The sequence below is a fragment of the Lactuca saligna genome, chromosome 5 (assembly GCF_052625555.1).
Source record: "Lactuca saligna cultivar CGN05327 chromosome 5, ASM5262555v1, whole genome shotgun sequence".
Taxonomy (NCBI): domain Eukaryota; kingdom Viridiplantae; phylum Streptophyta; class Magnoliopsida; order Asterales; family Asteraceae; genus Lactuca; species Lactuca saligna.
In genome coordinates, this window is record NC_136421.1 from 139,928,145 (window position 1) to 139,949,734 (window position 21,590).

The 21,590-nt window shown below is 40.1% G+C and overlaps 2 pseudogenes; both read right to left on the bottom strand.

Annotated features, from left to right (window-relative positions):
• Nucleotides 1-1,224: 1,224 nt before the first annotated feature.
• Nucleotides 1,225-20,385, bottom strand: LOC145045779 (E3 ubiquitin-protein ligase UPL3-like; annotated as a pseudogene).
• A 138-nt stretch (nt 20,386-20,523) lies between these two features.
• Nucleotides 20,524-21,370, bottom strand: LOC145045780 (uncharacterized; annotated as a pseudogene).
• Nucleotides 21,371-21,590: the final 220 nt, after the last annotated feature.

The window sequence follows — 21,590 nt, forward strand, 5'->3', positions numbered from 1 at the left end:
AGCAGGACAAGGGCGGGGCCCAGAGATAGGCGAGGCCTTAGGACAAGATCCGTTAGTATGTGTTTAGATTATATGATGTGATGTGATATGTTTATGTGCTATTATATGTTAGCGGGTGAGGCCTTTTGACAGGTGAGCCCTAAGTGAAACAGATCTATATCCAAGCGGGGCTCGAAGCCAGGCGGGGCCTGGAGCGGCGGGGCCGTTGTAGCAGGCGAGGCCCGAGGTAGGGGGTGAGGCCCAGGATAGCGGGCATGGCCCAGTATGTGCAATATATGGTTATGCATGGTATGTGGTAGGGTGGGGAACTCACTATGCTTTGTGCTTACGATTTTCAGTTTTGGTTTCAGGTACTTCCGCTAGCGGAGGGAAGAGCTCGGGGTGATCGCATGGCACACACCATAGATTAGATAGCCTGGGAATGTTTACTCTGATAACGAACATGTATTTTGGAAACTAATACTCTGCTTATGCTTTGAAATGATGAATTTGCTTAAAGTAATGTTTTATTAAAAGAAATTTTTAGTCTTAAATTTTCGGACGTTACACACACGATTAAAATCGTGTGAGAAACATAAATCTTTTACTACAAGTTTCTTGCTGTTGTTATGAATATGATACGAAAACGTTAACATCACTACTAGAAAAAAGGCCTTTTACGATGCTCATTGCGCGTCGTAAAACGCTCAGACAACGCGCAAATCTGTGTCAAAGAAGGCCCTGTCATAAAGAGAGACGACGCGCATTTACGATGCGCATTTATGACGCGAATTTACGACGCGCGGTTATGACACGTATCAAGGAAGGCCATGTCATAAAGGAAGACGACACGCATTTGCGTGTCGTAACCTTATGATGCGCGTGTGTATGACATGCAATGCGTATCAAGGAAGCCCCTATCAAGAAAGGCCATGTCATTAATGAAGATGACACACATTTTTGCGTATCATAATTTTAAATGATCTAAAAAAAATATGGATAAGAAGTTGTACATTGGCCCATCTAATTATATCATATACAAAAAATACAATCCATTGCATAAAATTTAATGTCATACAATTCTATTTTTTACAATATCTAAATTTGCATCTAATCTACTCTCTACATCAAATTCCAACTAAGTAAAGTTGCATCTTGCCTTTCATAATTCATTAAGACTAATGCTCCAAACAGCTGTTATATGGATAAGAAGTTGTACATTGGCCCATCTCACTCAAGAATGACTTAGCCAAATTCAAATCCAAGTCTTGAATCAAGTGGCTTCATATTCCTTTCTTCCACCAACTTTACCTGATGCACAAAATACACAGAAACAAAAAAACATTGTAGAGGAAGGGGTAATTTCGGAAAATGTGAGGGGTATCCTCTGCAAAACAAAACAAAAAAATATCATTTGCAAGATTTTTTCTTTAGTATCCTCTACAAAACAAAATAAAAAATATATATCAAAAAATTAATTTTTTTATAGTTCTATATTATAATTATGCCTAGAGTATTCCATATCTGAAGAACCATTTGTTAGGTCTACAACACTTTTTGAATCAAAACCAAGCTTTCATGTAACACCGTAAATTTCAAAACAAAATTTTCAATTTTTATAAAACATAATTCCATTGATATTCATAAAAACAACCATTTAATTATCCAAACAAGACAATACAAAATCCCAAGATCATAATATCAAACTCCGAGCGTGTGTGTGTGTACGGATCAAGCCGGCGCCTTCCCGCGATCGTCACTAGTACCTGAAACAATAACATCAAACACTGTAAGCACAAGGCTTAGTGAGTTCCCCAAAATACCACATATAACACATATTAGCCACTCGAGGCTATAACTCTGTGGGTCCGTGCACCCAAACTCTGTGAACCCTCAGGTTCTAGCTCTGATAAATATGCACCACATAAATCACATAGAAATAATGCAGTACAACACGTAACATACATAGCATACCAATACTCTATCACATAACTCTGGTTACCTACTCAAGGTAAAGTATAATGAGAAGACTCACCTCGTGTGTCTCGGTAAGTCGTAAATCTGAAATCGCTAATCACTCGATCTACCGAGCTATAGTCCTCCTATAGCACAATACATCTCTAATTAACACTTTCCCAACTAGGGTTGACCATACTATAACAAGTCAACTTAGGTCAACGGTCAACGGTCAACTTTGTCCGGACTCGGCGAGTACGCTATAGCGACTCGGCGAGTCTGAGCGTATACACCAATTCCCTGGGATCCTCCCTTGACACGTCGATCATTCTCCCAACTCGACGAGTTCCACCTGGAATGAGTTGTGGGGCCACCACGACTCAACTCGCCGAGTCTCAAGAACAACTCGGCAAGTCCAGTTTGACTCAGTCCACCTGTCCACTCTGACTCCCCCCCTGACTCACTGAGTCCACCCTTCCCAACTCGGCAAGACCACTCACTGTGTGGTCGGGCAACATTCATGCTACTCGCCGAGTCTGTTCTTCGGACTCGGCGAGTCCGTGCCATGCAATGACTCAAACTTGCTCATAAGGTCAGATCTAGTCCATTAACCCATAGATCCAGTCCTTCCAAGCTCATTTAGCACGTAAAGTTACAATCTTGATGCACATACAACCTCTATATGACCATATATGATGTTTTTGACTCAAATACTACAACACAAGGTCATGAACTCCATTGCCATACAAAAAGCTTGATGAGTGAGGCTCTCTGGACCTCTATGGATCCAGATCCAAAACCTCAGCACAAGGAGGGAACCATTAGGCATCAAATCATCCCATAAATGTCCATAATAAGCCCTAAATCGCACAATACTTCACCAAACAGAATATAAACCGAAATCATACCTCTAGATTGATGATCTAGGCTCCAAATCCACGAAATAGCAACCTCCTTTGCTTCCTCTTGCCTAAGATCACCTCCTTCTTTGCTAAATGGCACCCACAAGGTCAAGATATGCTCCTTTCTCTCTCAAATCGTCCAAGCACTCAAGGGTTTCTCTCTAAGCGTTGGGTGAGCACAAATGACGGCCATAAGGCCCTTTAAATAGGTCTCAAACCCAGAAATTTAGGGTTTCACTACACAGCGCAGACTCGCCGAGTCCATATCCTGGACTCGCCGAGTCCGGGTGCGATCCATCGTCCAATCCGCGTCTCTACTCGGCGAGTCTGAGCTCCAACTCGCCGAGTCCCCCTCACAATTTAACAAAATTCAATTTACATGATACCTGACAAAAGTCCGGATGTTACAACTCTCCCCCACTAGAACTAGACTTTGCCCTCGAAGTCTCGCTCTAAAATAGCTCTGGGTGCTGCTCCCGCATCATATGCTCTGACTCCCAGGTCATTTCTGATCCCTTCCGATGTTGCCATTGAACCAAAACCAGAGGTACCTCCTTGTTTCTCAAAACCTTGATCTTCCGATCCCTAATGACCACTGGTCTCTCAGCATAATTCAGGCTTGCATCAACCTGAATATCCTCTAATTGAACCACTGCCGACTCATCGGCTATACACTTCCTCAACTGCGATACGTGAAAAGTGTTGTGAATCTGCCCCAACTCTGCTGGTAACTCCAACCGATAGGCTACCCGGCCTACCCTTGCAATCACACGAAATGGACCTATAAACTGGGGCCCCAATTTGCCCCTCTTCCTGAACCGGATCACTCCTTTCCAAGGAGAAACCTTCAGGAGAACGAAGTCGCCGACCTGAAATTCCAGCTCGGATCGGCGTCCATCCGCATAACTCTTTTGTCGGCTCTGGGCGGTCAATAACCTCTGTCTGACCTGCTGTATCTGCTCTGTCGTCTGAATCACGATCTCTGTACTGCCCATTACCCTCTGCCCAACCTCTCCCCAACAAATGGGAGTCCGACACCTTCTACCATACCGATGCTCGAATGATGGCTGTTATTGTAGGAAAACTCTGCCAAGGGCAAATACGTATCCCAACTACCCCCAAAATCCAATACACATGCTCGAAGCATGTCCTCAAGTGTCTGAATCATCCGCTCACTCTGGCCGTCGGTCTGGGGGTGATATACGGTACTAAAATGAGCTTAGTACCCAACTCCTCATGAAATTTCTTCCAGAACCGGGAAGTGAAACGCACATCGCGGTCTGAAACAATCGAGATCGGCACCCCATGCCGAGATACAACTTCCCTCACATAAATCTCCGCCAACTTTTCCGCCGAAGAACTCTCACTGATGGCAAGAAAGTGAGCGCTCTTTGTCAACCTATCCACAATCACCCAAATTGCATCGACTCCTCTGGCAGTCCTCGGCAATTTGGTGATGAAATCCATAGTGATTTGTTCCCACTTCCACTCGGGAACCTCCAATGGCTGCAACTTGCCATGCGGTCTCTGGTGTTCGGCCTTTACCCTTCGACAGGTCAAACACCTCTCGACAAACCATGCGACATCCCTCTTCATACAAGGCCACCAATACTCTTTCCTCAAGTCCAAATACATCTTTGTAGCCCCAGGATGGATCAAAAATTTCAATCTATGAGCCTCCTCCATCAATGTAGTACGCGTACCGCCCACAAACAGTACCCAGATCCGGCCCTGATAAGTCATAAGCCCTCGACTATCCGATACAAACTCAGAAACCAACCCAATTACCCGTTCTCTCTTCTGCATCTCCGGTCGCACAGCCTCGGCCTGTGCCCCACGAATGGCATCCAGAACTGGAGCTATCACTGTCAATCTCAAACATACCTCTCGCAGTGGAGTATTCTCCGCCCTACGACTCAACGCGTCGGCTACCACATTAGCCTTGCCCGGGTGGTACAGAATCTCGCAATCATAATCCTTGACCACATCTAACCACCTCCTTTGCCGCATATTCAGGTTAGGCTGATCCATCAAGTACTTCAAGCTCTTGAGGGCGAACACCACTACCCCCAACTCCAAATCATGTGTGGGGTACCTCGTCTCGTGAGGCTTCAACTGCCTCGATGCATATGCTATCACATGTCCCTTCTGCATCAGTACCGCTCCCAGTCCTAATATTGATGCATCACAGAATACCACAAAACCTTCCATCCCTTCCGGAAGAGCTAATACCGGAGCTTCACACAGCCTCTGGCGAAGCGTCTCAAAGGAGATCTGCTGCTCAGGACCCCATAAAAATGTAATGCCCTTCCGGGTCAATCTGGTGAGTGGCACTGCAATCTTGGAGAAATCCTTAATAAACCTCCGATAATACCCTGCCAACCCAAGGAAGCCCCGGATCTCCGAAGGTGACTTTGGCATGTCCCACCTCATCACTGCGTCAACCTTGGCCGGATCGACCAATATCCCTTTCTGATTAACGAGGTGCCCCAGAAACTGGACCTCCCGCAACCAGAAATCGCACTTGGAAAACTTTGCATAAAGTTTCTCCGATCTCAAAACTCCAAGAACCTCCCTCAAATGCTCCTCGTGTTGCTCTCTAGATCTCGAATATACCAAAATATCATCAATGAACACAATCACCGACCGATCCAACATCGGCCGACATACCCTGTTCATGAGGTCCATGAACACAGCCGGGGCATTGGTGAGCCCAAAAGGCACCACCACAAACTCATAATGCCCATAACGCGTCCTGAATGCTGTCTTCTGGACGTCCTCATCCCGCACTCTCACCTGATGATAGCCCGACCTCAAATCGATCTTGGAGAACCAAGATGCTCCCTGTAATTGATCGAATAAATCGTCGATCCTCGGCAACGGGTAACGGTTCTTGACCGTCAGCTTATTCAATTCTCGGTAGTCAATACACATGCGATGCGAGCCATCTTTCTTCTTCACAAACAGAATGGGTGCTCCCCACGGCGAGCTACTCGGCCGAATAAACCCCTTCCCCAGCAACTCCTGAAGCTGCGAGGATAACTCTTGCATCTCTGGAGGCGCAAGGCGATAAGGCACCTTAGCGATAGGCGCGGCTCCCGGAACCAAATCGATACCGAACTCCACTTGCCTCACGGGAGGCACACCTGGTAACTCTTCGGGAAAAACATCTGGAAACTCACGCACCACCAGAACTTCATCCACTGAACTCGGTCTCTCGGAGATCACTCGCGTATCCATCACGTACGCCACGAAACCCTTACAGCCCTGCTGTAAACACTGCCTCGCCCTAGCGGCCGAACAAAAGGCTGATCTAGAACGTGTACCCTCGCCATAAACCGAAAGAACTCCCCCACTAGGATCTCGTATGGTCACCAGCTGACGCTCGCAATCGATAACCGCGCCGAAACGGCTCAACCAGTCCATGCCCACTATAACACAGACATCACCCATGGCAATAGGAATCAGGTCGATCGGGAACTCAACCCCAAAAATCTCCAATACGCATCCCCAAAGGACCTCCGTGGCACAAATCACTTTGCCGGCGGCTATGGAAACCCGCAGGGGCCGACTCAGTGCCCCACGACTAACACTGATATGCTGACTAAATGTCAAAGATACAAAAGATCGACTCGCACCCGAGTCAAATAACATTAAAGCAGGTACAGAGTTCACGAGGAAGGTACCTATGCATAGATTAATATAAGCATAATATCTCAACACCAAAATAAATAATAAAAAGGGAACGTACCAGCCACAACGTCGGGTGCAGCGCGGACCTCTTCCGCAGTCAGCTGAAAGGCTCTCCCTCGAGCTCTCGGTGCCTCGGCCTTCACGGGCCGACTCTCTGTAGCTCTGATGGCGGCGGGAGCAGATCCCTGAGACGCTCCGCGCAGCAGCGGACACTCTGCCTTCCGGTGTCCGATCTAGTTGCAGTGGAAGCACACTGCAAACCCCTTGGGGCAGTCCTTGGCCATATGCCCCTCCTTGCCACATTTGTAGCAAGACCCTGCTCGACAGACTCCATCGTGACCCTTGCCGCACTTCCCACAAGTGCGGCCCTTCTGGCTCCCGGGTTTGGGATCAGCGGGCTTGGCCCGCTTGGCTGCCGGCTGGAACTGTGTCGGCCGCCGATCCCTCCCTGGCCTGAGTCTCAAGCTCAATCTCCCTCTTCCGGGCATTTGCCTGAAGCTCAGCAAATGTCCGATACGAGGAGTTCGCAGCGAACTCCCGAATATCCTGTCTCAGAATGCTCAGGTAACGTCTCATATGTGCCTGCTCGGTGGACACGTGCTCAGGGCAGAACATCGCCCTCTCATGAAACAACCTCGTAATCGCTGTAACTGACTCGGTACCCTACTTGAGGGTCAGAAACTCCTGTGCCAGACGCTCCCTCTCCACCCGAGGAACATACTCATCTCGGAACATGGTAGTGAACCTCTCCCAGGTCACTGCCGAAAGCTCAGTAGGCGTGAAGTGCGCCGTCACAAACTTCCACCAGTCCTTCGCTCCCAAGCGAAGCTGGTTCAGCGCGAACCGAACCTTCAAATGTTCAGGGGACGAGCAAGTGAAGAAGCATCCCTCCATGTCAGATATCCACCTCATAGCTGCCACCGGATCCTGCGTACGATCAAACTCTGGTGGTTTGGTGTTGCTGAACTCCCTAAACAGTGACGCATCACCTCCCTAGGGCCTCGCCATAGCGATCGCTGCGGTAGCCGCTGCGACAGCAGCCTCAGAAAGAGCGGCATAGTGCTCGTCAAATGTCTCAATCAACGCGGTCTTAATAGACCCAAACGTCTCTGGTATCTCAGCTCTGATGACCGCAGCCACCTCCTCATGAATGATCTGTCGAATCTCCTCATCACTAGCTCCGGCATCCTCTGGCATGTGACGTGTCCTCACCATGATCAACCTCTGAAATACAACACGCGATAATTAGAATTCACTCGAACACTCTTACATTCGACAATCCACCCCTCCTTGATTCTTGGTATCCCAAGATTCTTATTTGGGCCGTGTACCGCACCGGTACTTTCAGTAGTACGGGCCCAATACTACTGTCCGCACCGTCTCAGTACACACCCCAAATCTTCCTTTTCGGATCCCAATCCCCAAGTACTCTATTATGCTTAAATCACTTTCTAACAGATCTCTCACAAACCCCTAGCTGCTATCTACTCACTCTCAGCATCTCATAGCAGCTCACCCCTCCCTAGACTAAGGCATCACAAATCAGGCCACTCTAGTCCTATTAGCAATACCTAGCCTACTCTAGCATGCAAACACATCATATTAATATTAATTATCACATAATATAAAGGTATTTTGGGAATTCACCGTTCGGGCGCTGACTGATCGTATACACGTTTCTTCCTGGAATCTGTTTCCTTTTCAAGAAAATCTTTTACTCTTAGAAAATTTTGGTTTTATTTTGAAAATACTTTTCCAATTCCTCAGTTTGAGTTCAAATACCCCCAAAGGTGTACCCGAATCCCTCAAACCAAGGCTCTGATACCAATTGTAACACCGTAAATTTCAAAACAAAATTTTCAATTTTTATAAAACATAATTCCATCGATATTCATAAAAACAACCATTTAATTATCCAAACAAGACAATACAAAATCCCAAGATCATAATATCAAACTCCGAGCGTGTGTGTGTGTACGGATCAAGCCGGCGCCTTCCCGCGATCGTCACTAGTACCTGAAACAATAACATCAAACACTGTAAGCACAAGGCTTAGTGAGTTCCCCAAAATACCACATATAACACATATTAGCCACTCGAGGCTATAACTCTGTGGGTCCGTGCACCCAAACTCTGTGAACCCTCAGGTTCTAGCTCTGATTAATATGCACCACATAAATCACATAGAAATAATGCAGTACAACATGTAACATACATAACATACCAATACTCTATCACATAACTCTGGTTACCTACTCAAGGTAAAGTATAATGAGAAGACTCACCTCGTGTATCTCGGTAAGTCGTAAATCTGAAATCGCTAATCACTTGATCTGCCGAGCTATAGTCCTCCTATAGCACAATACATCTCTAATTAACACTTTCCCAACTAGGGTTGACCATACTATAACAAGTCAACTTAGGTCAACGTTGGTCAACGGTCAACGGTCAACTTTGACCGGACTCGGCGAGTACGCTATAGCGACTCCGCGAGTCTGAGCGTATACACCAATTCCCTGGGATCCTCCCTTGACAGGTCGAGCATTCTCCCAACTCGACGATTTCCACCTGGCATGAGTTGTGGGGCCACCACGACTCAACTCGCCGAGTCTCAAGAACAACTCGGCGAGTCCAGTTTGACTCAGTCCACCTGTCCACTCTGAGTCCCCCCCTGACTCACTGAGTCCACCCTTCCCAACTCGGCAATACCACTCACTGTGTGGTCGGGCAACATTCATGCTACTCGCCGAGTCTGTTCTTTGGACTCGGCGAGTCCGTGCCATGCAATTGTTGGATTAGTGTCTAAGTCCATAACTATAATTGGTAAAACTTGACCCGACCCGGCATGGTCTATTTGGGTTGCATGGCATCATGCACTTGGATAGACTAAAATGAGAGAAATAACACTTAAGGTTTGTTAATATATTATAAGTTCTAATATATTAATAAGGTTATTTAATTAGTATTGATCAAGAATTAATTTGGAATTAATTAAGTGATCAAAAGGAGACTAATTAAATATATGGGTTGATTGTGTAAATCATTCATTCTTATATATGTGGGCTTGTGATCCAAGATTCCTTATGTTGGACTAAGTCCATGGGGTGACCCATGGATACTCCATGGAGGTTAAAATCCATGGAGCATAAGGAATGGGTAAAGTCATGAGTTACATGGTGTAACCCTAATAGCCACCATATAAAAGAAACCCATGGCTCAAGAAATCGTGACTATGTGTGTGTATGAGGGTTAGACGATTTCATGAAGTGTTCTAATTTCTCTCAAGTTATTCCAAGTGTATTTGGTGTTGTGTGAACCATTTGAGGTGTCACACTTGGGGCACTAAGCACTCAAGCTTCATGAAGACAAGAACCATTAAAGAGGTATGTATTCTATCTTGTTATATTGATATTTTGTATGCTAGATTAGGATAATACCTTGGATGTTCATATTTGCATGTATAATAGAGAAAACATAGATCCAAGGTATTTAGGGTTGCATGTACACTTAGGAGTGTTAGAATGCTCACAACCCAACAGTGGTATCAGAGCCTAGGCTTGTTTTCTTGTTATACTTGCAATTGAAGCTGAAAAATTGAGTTTTGTTGCTGTCTACCCAGCAGACTCGCCGAGTCCATGAAGGGACTCGACGAGTCCAAGGCAAATTGCATCCAACTCGCCGAGTTGTGTTCATGCACTCGACGAGTTGGACCCCAGACAGCATATTTTTGAGTTTTTTGGCTAGAAATGGACTAGGAACATTACCCTAAGTTGTTTTTGAACTTATAAACTTGTTTTTAATGTGGTAATGTTCATGCTAATCCATTTTCAAAGATAATTGTCAATAGATTCATGTTTTGTATTAGTTTAAAGGTTAGACTAATTACATGAAAAAGTTTGATTTGAATTATCTTGTTCTTATGAGTTGCTTAGATTAATAGAAAAGTTAATTGAAATAGTTGTTTTCAATCCATTTTAATCTAAGAGTTGAGTATAAAATGTGTTTGTGTAACTTATCCTTAAGTTACATGAAGAGTCACATTAAAGACTTATAAAACTCATAAAGTTGGCAAAGGTTACAAAAATGAAGAGTCTAGTTCTAATTAATTGGAGTTATGACTCCATAATTTGTCCTCAAGTTATGGAGGACCAAGAGTCTCTTCATTAAATAAATATAAAAAAAAATAATGTAACCTTAATTAATTTCATAAGTTATAAAATAAAGAAAAAGTTAATTCTTTATTAGTTTAAAGTCTTCCATAATTTGTCCTCAAGTTATGGAACTTGAAGAGTTTTTGGATTAAAACTACTTTAAACACATAAGTTATGGAATTAATTAGTTTTGAATAGTTTCAAAACTTGCCCTCAAGTTTTGGAATTTGTAAAGTTTTCTCTTATGAATACTTTAATTCCAAGTTAGCCCTTAGAATTTTAAAAGTTAAAATTCAACACTTATACTTTATAATATTATAAGTTCATAATATATATATATATATATATATATATATATATATATATATATATATATATATATATATATGTATAAGAGTAAAGTCGGTCTTACCGCTAGTACGCCTCATTCACGAAGCCGGTCTATAAGGTGGGTATAAGGTTGTTGCCTATAAAATGGCAACTTAATGGGTGTCCACTCTCACCCACCGCTTGCTTGACTGGTGGAGGGTCGTTAGCCGAACGGGTTTGACAGGACTATAATTCTCCCTTCATTAAAAGTATTAATGATAAATACTAAGTAACTAAACTCTTAATAATTCCCAATCTTAGTTACTTAGGAAAATGTGAAGAAGGTGCTAATCCATGAAATTACACTTTTCACTTTGTTTAAGTCGGTTAGTGGAGCGTGTGTGGTTAACCGGCACACTAACTCGTATTTAACAAGGTAGGCAAAGGGTAACTTAATGTTTATCATAGTATCGATGGAGCGTGTGTGGTTAACCGGCACATCGATTGAGGGGTAAACACTTAAGGGTACCAAGTAATTTGCATGGTTACTTCACACCTTGTTTTGTGATCCTCGGCATCCCAGTCACAAAACCTGAAGGGCACACTCGAGATTGAAACATGCCATTGAACAGTTCAATGAATCTCAAAAGATCTAGGAATTTCAAATCCAATTAAAACCTAATAATACATTTCGTTTATCTTGGTGGAAATTGGTGAATCGTCATTCACCTACCTTCAAATTGTTTTATAGCTTGGATTACGGCATACCTCTTCTAAGTTATAAAATAGTTTGTTGGGTCCTAGCCTTAATATTTCATATTGGGTGTCATATTAAGGACTTTAAAATCAACTATCTTGAATATCTCCCAAAAAGATGTCTGGTTTAGACATTTATGATCTTCCCAAATCTCTTGAAACAAGCTTTCCTAATGAAGATGATGTCCCATGGATATCATACTTCTTTCTCCTCCTCCAATTATTCTCCCTAACCCACAAGTTCTTAAAAAGTTTAAGGTTACTCAAGCCCTATTGGCAAGGCAAGGTCTAGGTGTGATCACATCTTGGAGATGTAGTCACATATTGACAAGCCGGGAGATTTGGGTGTCAAAGTCTTGAGAAAGTTGGTGGTTCAATCACTTTCTAAGTCACATAGTGAGTTCCTTTGGGACACCTATGAAATAGACTATGACAAGACCCTTAATGATCTTATCTATTGTTAAGATCAACTTCCTGAAACTTTATGGACATTGACAATGGTGACACTGGAAATACAGAAAAAGCATTCTCTTCCCAATGGAAATGGATCGGCCATAGTCAACTCGGTTGAACAAATGGTAAAGAGAAAAGCTAAGTCTGTGATAGTCCCGTGTACCATTATCAAAGGGTCCATATGTTTATATTGCCAAAGAAAAGGTCATTAGTTGTGAAGCTGCCAAATTTACCTAAGGATGTTAAAGTCAATAAGTTTGACTCTACTTCAGGTAAAGTCCACTATCTAACTCTGTTAAAGTTTCTATTCTGAGATTCTTATTACATGATATGACTGGGTCACATGTTGATGTTTTTAAGAATCAAAGAAAAGTGAAGAAACTTAAAGAAAGAATATGCTGAATCTGATCGCATAGATGGATTTCTATCGCGTAGTTTGAAGATCGGATTCTTGAGCTACTTCTTAGGAGTTATGAGATATTGCTTAGGAATAGATAACAACAAGTTTTCATATGGATAGTAAGGATAAGTTTTTCCGCATAGTTTTAAAATAAAAGAAATTTTTTGATTTTATTTATTTTAAATATCCTTACAATGGCGTTTGAGGAAAAATTGTTGCTTATATGATTCCATTAATAGCAAGAGTGGAAATATGAAATTGATTCTGTCATTTGTGGTAATGTCTAAATTTATCAAATAAAGGAAAGATTCTCATCACCCAAGTCTCAATTGGACAGGAACTTGGAATCATGCAAGGTGTATAGCATGATGAATGAGAACTTTCAAGTATTGGAAAAATTAAGACTAATTACTTATTCACATGGATGTGTGAGTAAAGTAATGGACTAAGGGATCAAGTACATAGGCATGTGCACTGATTAAGTCCACCACAAAAGATATAAGGCTATTCGTCATAGTTTACTAAAGCTTAGTAAATATGATTATACTTACAAGCGTAAGTGTAACTCTGAGACATTGGAAAAGGTTCCAACGTATGGCAGAGCAAATAAGAAGAATCAAATTAGGCAGAAGGATAAAAGTTTCTCAAATCTGAGAAGATGGGAGAGTACTTTAGTATCAGTTTTGTGATCATCTTAATGATTAAGAAACCATATCAAAATTAGTTCTCTAAGGAAGTCTTAGTGCATTCTTATGACTAAGAAGAAGGGATCTTGAATTGTTGAAATGGTTAAATCAAAAAGATGAGTCATACTTCATTCCAATACAAGTCTTAGAGTCATACTCCAAGATTGTAATTTGAGTGACATGTCTTAAAGAAGGTTTAAAACACTTGACAAATGTAAGAGTAAAAGTTTTCTACTCTTGTACATTTGAAATTGGTAAGTTGTGATGTTTTGGATAAAACAAAGACCAACTTCGGCCAATTGTGTGAAGTGTTTGTCTTGATTAGAATCCACACTATCTCTTGGATGTTTGACAAGGGAGTCTTATAGGTCAAGAGGACAGTGGGAGTCTTAAAGGTCTTGAAATTCTCAAGAACTAATCAAGAATGAAACCTGAAGTTCTTCACTAGCACACAACTTGAGGTTCATAACCTATCATGTTGACATATTCTGTGCCCATTCTAGTTAAAGTTGGCTTTGCATATGAGTTCTTAGAGTTCTCAATGTGTTGCACAACAACTTGGAAGCAATGGTAGGCCCTTGAGCTGCCAGGTGGCAAGAAATTAAGATTCAGTTCAATCCATATGGTTTTGGATTTGTCATTATCCTTGTCTTGTGATTATGGTTTTGACAAATTCATATGAGTAGGAACTCATACACCAATAAATCTAAGTGTCATAAGGTTTCTCTCTGATTCATGAAAATGATGGTGAGGAAACACTTCCACTAAGTAGATTTTAGCTAGATAGCAATTGGGATATTTGCATTCTCAAAGTCGTTAGTGGAGCGTGTGTGGTTTACCGGCACACTAACTTGGACTTGTGAGAAGTGGCAAAAAGGTCTAACCATTATGATTACGGCATCCCTCTTCATAATTGTTTAGACACACAAATGTGCTATGTAAGGGAAGGTGTATGTTTTTTGATAAAGTCTTATCAAAACAATCTAGTATCAGAAATCTAAACTTTGGTAAGTCAATAAAGTATTGATTTCTAGAAGTCTAGCTGATTTCTGAGTACATGTCAAAGCTAGTGGGAGCATAAGTGTTATGCTAATAATCATCATGTTAGTGGGAGCATGATAATTATGATAAGTATTGCAAGCTAGCAATGTTAATTATAGAAAACAAAAGTTTCAACAGGGAAAGAGTTGTTTTGCTATAATTAAGGGAGAGGAAATTATACTTCATCTCAAATCTATAAGCTTAGATCGTGAGGTTTTAATCATTTAGTCAAGGATATATATGAATTTCATGTTGGAATGGATCAACATAAGGAAATTCTATATATGGTTCCATTATTTGCGTTCTAAAATTCGATTATGATTACGGCATCCCTATTCATAATATAAATTATGAGAACTTGGCAAATAGAAATGGAAATGTTATAGCAAAAGACTGGTTTAGTCTTTATGTGAGACATCATGAATCGTGTCCCATATGCTTCGGATATAGGACCGATTACATGTGCTATATTCATCCTTTCTAAAATTTTCCAAATGTCTAGGGCATTAAGAAGGGAAAAGGTTTAGAACTGGATATGACTAAAAGGATTAAACAATTGTCGAGGACAATCTAAGGTTTACCAAAGACTGGTTTCTCAAGGACAATTGGAAGTATAGTGATAATTCTGGAAGGACCATATTGACATAATCTGTAAGGAGGCAACTCTTGTTCAGAAGTGATAGTCAAAATGGAATCTGGAAATGTTTCAAAGTTAGAATTTTCAATCTGCGTAAGATTAAGGAAATTTAATGCAAGAAGGATGTTTCCAAGGAGTTGATCTCCTTTGGAATACTCTGTAATGACTGTTGCCAAGTCTTTGTGAATTTGTGCATAATCGTTACAAGAGGATCAATGCATATAAGTTTAGAATCTAACAAATTTCAGTAAATGACATGAATTTGGAATTCTTGCATTTGCAGTAAGGATTTGGGAGTGTGAAAAGAGAATCATTGAAGTTATGTTCAATTGATCTAGTTCACAAAATAAAGATCATAGACAAACATATTATGCATACTTGGTGTATGGCATGACTAGTGTTTAGAAAACATAGTGTACATGCTTCGAGCATGGGATAACTATTGTTTTAAATTCAAGAATAAAAGTTGATAGCTGAAACAGTATACAATGAATAATATGTAATCATATGGTGATAAATAAAAGGTGTTTTATTTATGTTCATAGGTTTTGATACCATATTGGATTCAATTATTATTGTGTTTCACTTTGCATGTTTTGACTTCCCGAATAAACTAGGTTATTCTTCCGGAATGACTAAGTTTTTCAAACCATCCACATTCGGTCATATGTTGGAAGTAGATATGAATTAAGACTGTCATGGGTTGGCTTGTAGAGGTCTAAGATGTTGGACAAAGGGCTACAACACTCATGAGTGCTCATAAGTTCTGAGTATTGGATTCAACCCGCGCTCATTGGAATCACTTCATGGGTTTTATCACGAGTGATCATGAGACGATAATATCTTATATTCTTCAAACCTAGAGATATGAGTTGTTACTATGAGTTGATAGTACATTGATTACACGAAATGCATTGGTAACTCGATGTTATAAAACGTGTCTTTGTGTATGATTCAACAAGTAGTAGAACAAGCCATATGAGTCGAAGTTTATCCATTCCTTTTACCTTCGGGATAAAAGCGATATCTGTGTGCCCCTCGATGATTTGATGATGACAAATGGAAGTGCTCGGCCGGGCCAGGACTGATTTGATTTGTTCAATTAGTCAGTTGTCATAAATCGGAAATCGGGAAACAACAAATGGACAGAGAGAATGATTATAATCCATGTATCAGTCCTTATGATATCTAGAATGGAGGAATATATGATCCCTTATCTAATGGACAAGTCATTGACAAAGGTCAGAGTTCATCTACAAGATCAGAGTTCGACAGAAGCTTTTGAGAGCTACGATTGCTAGTCGGGTTTTGAAGTCATACTTGCAATAATAGTTTTAGACTTATCCAAGTGGAAGACTGTTGGATGAATGTCTAAGTCCATAACTATAATTGGTAAAACTTGACCCGATCCGGCATGGTCCATTTGGGTTGCATGGCATCATGCACTTGGATAGACTAAAATGAGAGAAATAACACTTAAGGTTTGTTAATATATTATAAGTTCTAATATATTAATAAGGTTATTTAATTAGTATTGATCAAGAATTAATTTGGAATTAATTAAGTGATCAAAAGGAGACTAATTAAATATATGGGTTGATTGTGTAAATCATTCATTCTTATATATGTGGGCTTGTGATCCAAGATTCCTTATGTTGGACTAAGTCCATGGGGTGACCCATGGATACTCCATGGAGGTTAAAATCCATGGAGCATAAGGAATGGGTAAAGTCATGAGTTACATGGTGTAACCCTAATAGCCACCATTTAAAAGAAACCCATGGCTCAAGAAATCGTGACTATGTGTGTGTATGAGGGCTAGACGATTTCATGAAGTGATCTAATTTCTCTCAAGTTATTCCAAGTGTATTTGGTGTTGTGTGAACCATTTGAGGTGTCACACTTGGGGCACTAAGCACTCAAGCTTCATGAAGACAAGCACCATTAAAGAGGTATGTATTCTATCTTGTTATATTGATATTTTGTATGCTAGATTAGGATAATACCTTGGATGTTCATATTTGCATGTATAATAGATAAAACATAGATCCAAGGTATTTAGGGTTGCATGTACACTTAGGAGTGTTAGAATGCTCATAACCCAATAGCAATGACTCAAACTTGCTCATAAGGTCAGATCCAGTCCATTAACCCATAGATACAGTCCTTCCAAGCTCATTTAGCACGTAAAGTTACAATCTTGATGCACATACAACCTCTATATGACCATATATGATGTTTTTGACTCAAATACTACAACACAAGGTCATGAACTCCATTGCCATACAAAAAGCTTGATGAGTGAGGCTCTCTGGACCTCTATGGATCCAGATCCAAAACCTCAGCACAAGGAGGGAACCATTGGGCATCAAATCATCCCATAAATGTCCATAATAAGCCCTAAATCGCATAATACTTCACCAAACAGAATATAAACCGAAATCATACCTCTAGATTGATGATCTTGGCTCCAAATCCACGGAATAGCAACCTCCTTTGCTTCCTGTTGCCTAGGATCACCTCCTTCTTTGCTAAATGGCACCCACAAGGTCAAGATATGCTCCTTTCTCTCTCAAATCGTCCAAGCACTCAAGGGTTTCTCTCTAAGGGTTGGGTGAGAACAAATGACGGCCATAAGGCCCTTTAAATAGGTCTCAAACCCGGAAATTTAGGGTTTCACTACACAGCGCAGACTCGCCGAGTCCATATCCTGGACTCGCCGAGTCCGGGCGCGATCCATCGTCCAATCCGCGTCTCTACTCGGCGAGTCTGAGCTCCAACTCGCCGAGTCCCCCTAACAATTTAACAAAATTCAATTTACATGATACCTGGCAAAAGTCCGGATGTTACATTTCATCACTAACACTAACACCTTTTGTAGCCCCTCAGACTACGCATAAAAGTTAGAAAAACTAAATATTCCAAAAATACCCCTAGAACCCTTTTTGTCCCAGAATCTGAATTAAACCACAAGTGATGCTTCGATTTCTCTATTTCTTGCAACTTCAACATGAAGTGTTCTGATGTTGTATGTTGATATAATAAACAAATAACTATAAATAGGTTGCTATTTCTTAAAAAGTAATTCAACTTTCGCATATTATAGCTTACCTTCTCTGTTGGTGGCAACTGCAATGATTTCTTTCACGGCTATATTAGAAACAAGATAAAACTACAGAAAAAATGTAGGTTAACTCAGCAAATGATAAACCAATAGTTGGTAATTTACAATCTTTCTTTCATCATACAATCTTTATTCTTTAGGTATAATGTATTTATTAATCCAACAATATTGGCATTATGCATAACTTGAATTCAAATATAAATTGGACAAGATATAATGTGTTTCTTAAGCAAATCGTTCAATATGCTACCCCACTATCGTTGACTATTAAAGAAATTAGGGCCAAATCTAACAGTAGAATGTTTATCACAATTAAGGCCTTATTTGGAAGCCAGCAACAGTAATACAAGCTAGAAGAGAGGGAACAGGTGGTGTTCTTAAGTTATAATTTTGAATAGAAAAGGCAAAACTTCTATAACAACTACTAAAGCAACTGAAGTTAATATCATGGTGCATTCCTTTGATGCTGATGCTGATCTGGTATGCTTGCTTCCAATTTATTTTTCTTAAAAAACTTTCTAGAGGTAGTTACATCATTTGCACACACAAGAGATTGAAAACAAGTCCTGGTCAAAGTTTCTACCAAATATACAAATTTTGTATGTTACTATCGTACAAAATATAGAAAAAGAGGTGAATATCTAATTTTATTAGCTGATTCTTTCTATATCACATGTCTCACCTGTTATCAATAAAATCTAAAACCTAAAATGATCAATTTTTAAATAAACGAATTGAAATTGGGACGTGTAAAGAAGTGTAAATGCAAACAATAAGAATGTTATAATTGGGTAAAGTTTTCAAAATATAATGCCTTGATAAGAAAAAAAATTTGAAAATAGAATGTCTTAAAAAAAGAAATGAAAGTATGGTGCTATATAATACACAAATAAATGAACCATATTCAAAGGAATTCGAATTTGAAGGATCTGGAATCTCAAGAAATTGGATTCTCTCACACATTTAGTTGATAAGAAATAGATTGGAATTTGTAAACAATATGAAGAGGAAAAGTAAATGGAAATGCAAGAGATATGTTTACTTGTGAGATATAGGGTTAAAAGGGTAGTTAGAGTATTTACTATTTATAAAGAGACAGTGTTGCAAACATGATGCGGGATTAGAATGGAATCGAATTCCAGTTCCAATCCCAATTCAAATTCTGGCCAAATCACATAGAATATGACATAAAGGTAACTTATACCACAAAACATCATAAATCAAGTGTAAAAGAAATACAAATAATTTAGGGTTCTGTGACTTCTTTATCAATTTGATTCAAAACTACATGTAATCAGATTTGTCTAAAATCCAGACATTTTTATCTAGATTTGCATCAAAGTCTTATTGAGAAGAGGGGAAACAATACTTTTCAATCAAAAAACCATTTCTTTGTGATAGAAAGAAATGAAAAGTTTGTTTACCTTGGTGGAATAGGGAGGAAGCTTGAGGTAGTTGACACATGTCATGACACTTGGCAAATCGTCATCTGCAGATTCCGACACTCCACCCGCAGCATTTGATGCAGTGTTATTGGAGCTTTGAAGAGCGTTGTAATTAATAAAGGGTTAGTGATTGAGGAAGGGCAATTTCGTAATTCACCTAGATAGAATTATGAAAACAAGGGGTGGTTGAGGGGGGTGTTTTTACCTTTCTGACAATGTTCAACTTAGGGTTCAAGACAGCCAAGCCACCTGGAGGAAGCCGAGGTGCACCAGTAAGAAATTGACAGAATTCCCTTTGTTGTTCTGGATTGAACTCTCCCATTATCTCAAGCAACTAACAAAGAGACATAAACAAAATTATTAATATTAACTATACTATAAATTTATAAATCTTCCCTAAATATCACTAAAAAAATAAATTACTCACATTAATTACTACAGGGCTCTTGGATGTGTATCCATGGTCGAATTTTATGTGTTCCACAAGTGTATCAGCCTGCATTTAAAAGAAACATGAATTCTCTACATGATATCATTTTCAAAAAGAATACATCTTATGTTTAAGTAGAAAAAAGATGAGCAAATTACCTCTCACATTTCTCTACGCCCACAGAGTAAATAATCCAACTCATTTGGAGAAAATATTTGTAAACTTGAAGCCTCAAAAACCTGATAGTAATAAGATAAAATATTAGCTTAAAAAAATTATTTTGTATATTTTCTAATTCCATAAACAATTTAGCATATTAGAATCTTGGAAAAAGATGATGACCTGATTAAAGGCAGCTCTAAATGCTTCCAATTGCCTTGTGATACAGAGAATCAAACTTACTTCTTGTTTCTCCTCCCACATTTAGGTCCCCATCCTTCAAGCTTTGCAACAGGGCAACCCACATATGAAGTTCATATGTGGAGGAACTTGTCAAAAAAAGAAAAAGAAAGAACTATATGCGTTCATCTTAATCGGTCACTTCAATCAAGAATTAGTTCCCTAAATCATCGGGTCTCTAAGTGTAAGAAAATTAGTGTGATTATGATGGGAATAGAGTCCAAATTCACCCGTGGCTGATGAGTCTGAAGGGTGCGGACTCTCAGAGAAGGACTCGGTAGGCTGAGCCAAGTCCTTATAAGGTCTATTTGAGGTCCAATGGTCTCCTTTCTTCCCACATGTCCTGCATACCATCAATACATCTCCTCCTTTCGACATTTGAGCTAATGGGTCTCCAATTGCATTTGAGTCTTCAACTTTTGTATGTAAAAGACAAAACTTCGCATTCACAATCTGCATATCTAACAAACAGCAATGAAATTGATATAGATTCCTAAGTTTTTAAATCGGTAGTGATTGACTATTGTCATGATGATTGATATGTGCATAGTGAATTGCAACTGAAACTGTTGATCTAGGCAATAAACCCGATGTAAAGAACTAGGGCTAGATGTAAATAAAGTAATAAACTTCTTCAACTACATATGTCTTAACAATTTCACATAAATAATTATAAAGGATTGTTACAATTATCTGAAATTTCAGATCTAGGGATGACGTACCTGGAGCCCTTGGTCGCTCAAAGATGATTTCCTTGGTAGAAACCCTGGTGAGTTTGGCGCCGACGTCCTCTTGAACGACATCACCGAACTTAGGCCAAGAACACCTCTCCATGGCGCGCTTGCTCAACCGAGCATTAGCGATTTTACGGATGCGTGTGGTGGTGGTAATCTTAACCCGATTACCTTCGTCGTTGAATTTGTACTTTCAACCCATGTTTGTCGGGTCCAATAACCTGTTTCGATGGCAACAAATAGTCATAGTTGTTGGATAAGGTGTCTAAGTCCATAACTATTTCTGGTATGTACTTGACCCGACCCGGCATGGCCCATTTGGGTTGCATGGCACCATGCAATTGGATAGACTAAATGAGAGAAATAACACTTGGAGATTATTAATATATTATAAGTTCTAATATATTAATAATATTATTTGATTAGTTTGATCAAGAATTAATTTAGAATTAATTAAGTGATCAAAAGATAACTAATTAAATATATGGGTTGATT